Source organism: Suncus etruscus, chromosome 12 (assembly GCF_024139225.1).
Source record: "Suncus etruscus isolate mSunEtr1 chromosome 12, mSunEtr1.pri.cur, whole genome shotgun sequence".
Lineage (NCBI taxonomy): Eukaryota > Metazoa > Chordata > Mammalia > Eulipotyphla > Soricidae > Suncus > Suncus etruscus.
Window position 1 is genome coordinate 96765780 of NC_064859.1, and position 2326 is coordinate 96768105.

The 2326-nt window shown below is 38.3% G+C and overlaps 1 non-coding gene across 1 annotated transcript; it reads left to right on the plus strand.

Annotated features, from left to right (window-relative positions):
- Positions 1-794: 794 nt before the first annotated feature.
- LOC126025158 (U6 spliceosomal RNA) lies at positions 795-901 on the plus strand. Its single transcript, XR_007501202.1, has one exon. It is a non-coding gene; the product is annotated as a U6 spliceosomal RNA (small nuclear RNA).
- The last annotated feature ends 1425 nt before the right edge of the window (positions 902-2326 follow it).

The following is a 2326-nucleotide window of genomic DNA, read 5'->3' on the forward strand; positions in this document are numbered from 1 at the left end:
TTGACTTTTGAACTTGCATTTACCCTGACTGTTAAGAAGCTAAACAGCAGAAAGTTGAGTTGACTTGTTTTATACATATTACCACTCAGTGTATCTTGGTTGGTTATTAAAGCACTGGATATTAGTAAGACTATGAGATTGATTATATCATTTGGTACCATAATATTGTTTTTATTTTGTACCGGCATTTTCAGCTCTCATTAAATTTTTAGATTACTTTCTCTGTAAGGCGAGCCCTGAATTATTCCAAGTAAGTTTTGGAATGCTTATTGTCACTTTTGCCATCAGTAGCAAATGAAGAACAAAGGCAAAATTGAGGGTATTTTTTCTTCAGAGCTGACAACACTACTTTTGAGAAAATAGACTTATGTATATGAGGCTGAAATGTTGGATGAGTTGAATACAGAAAGAGAAGTTATGACGTATGGCTGCCATTAGTGACATTTAGCTGAACTTGAGTCAAATGATGGAGACAAAAGTTGTATCAAAATGGGTATTAGAAGAAGTTGGGAAGTTTCCTGGGGACCAATAATAGCTCATGTTGGAATTGATAGCATTGATGAGAAAAATCCTGGAGAGAATATGAGAAGCCAAATAAATGACAGGAGATATCAGATAAGGTAGTTCCTGAGAACACAGAAAAAGAATACAGAGTTAGATGTTACCAGTTGTTTCCTGTTTGACCTCCTCAGCATATCCTGTGTTGTCTACCTGTTTTCTCACTATGAATGAAATGATTATAATATTATAATAAATGATTATAATATAATAATATAAAGCTTTAAGAAAATGGAGTTCTCGCTTCAGCAGCACATATACTGAAATTGGAACGATACAGAGAAGATTAGCATGGCCTCTGCGCAAGGATGACATGCAAATTGGTGAAGCGTTCCATACTTAAAGAAAAAAAGAAAATGAATGGAACTATTGTGAAGCTACTCTTGACTGATGCTTGACTTTCATCCTTTCCTTTATGCTCAAACAGTCCAAGGTGGCTTTGCCAACACACAGTATAGTGCTGCCCTTAATTTAGGTCAGTTCATTGTCTTGCCCCACTTTTACAGATCACATTAAGCAGATCTAATCTTTGAGCTGATGTGTCCACTTCACCCTGTTACTTCTCCCATAACATGACAAGCATTCCACTTTCATTGTGTCACAATGGGACACACAAAATGTGCTCTGCAATAAGAAAAGCAAAATCATGGGCTCAGAGTAGTCAGTACTAAGCAGATCACCTATCTCTGTCTTTTTTGTCATAACCTTGAGATCAGGAGCTGAAGAGTTCAAGATATGCATTGAAGCAAATCACAGAACGGACAGAAGCTCAATACTCACAGCAGTGCCCTGTGGTGTTACACCCTCTCAGAATGGGATACATGACAGGATCATCAAACAGAGCATATGCTGATTATGGAAGATAGGCAGGAGATTCTTGGCCTGGTTTTCATATCCAGTCATAATCGAAAACTTTCTTGATTCTTATTTCTCCTAAAATGTTTCAGAAAATACTTCCGTGTATTCCAAAGCCAGTGGGCCTAAATAATGTCATATTTTCATAGTCAATCCTCTCCCATGAGACTTAGGCTGCTTGACCTTGCATTACTAGAAGTGGCCACTTTTGGCCCCTAAAAAGTATTTAAACTGGGGCTAGAGAGAGAGCATGGAGGTAAGGCATTTGCCTTTTATGCAGAAGGACGGTGGTTCAAAACCCGGCATAGCATAGTGTCCCCCATGCCTGCCAGGGGTGATTTCTGAGAACTGACGGGTGTCACCAAAAAAATAGTATTTGAACTGTCCCCCAAATCTAAGAAAATCTTGAGAAAGCTTAGAGGAATGTAACAAATGGGTCATGGAAATAATAAATGCTCTCAGATTTTTCTACAAATACAATGATCAACCACATTATTCAATAACATACTACTGTGATTGCACACACATCCAATTTTGAAGATTCTGCATACTTCCTCTCCTAGAAATCTGAGTCTTCATGGGTAAATCCCTGGTACATATTCCATGTCTCAGTGGGTTCCTTTTTGCTTGCTGATCTAGTTGTATAATAAGAATTCTGTGATCACTATGGCAAATATAGTTTTATCCCAAGAGTCTGATATATTTGCACTAACCTTGCAAACACATGGGACAGAGTGAGCTCCATGACTCTGTCTTCTTTCGAGGAAATCATACTGCCTTGTTTCTCTCTCCAGCTGGAACCTGTTGGCTATAAGACCCCATACATTCATTTGAGATATAGTCGAGATAGACTCAAGTGCCCCAGTAAGGTGAGTATAAGTCCAACATAGCTAGTCTGGAAGAAGCTTGGAGT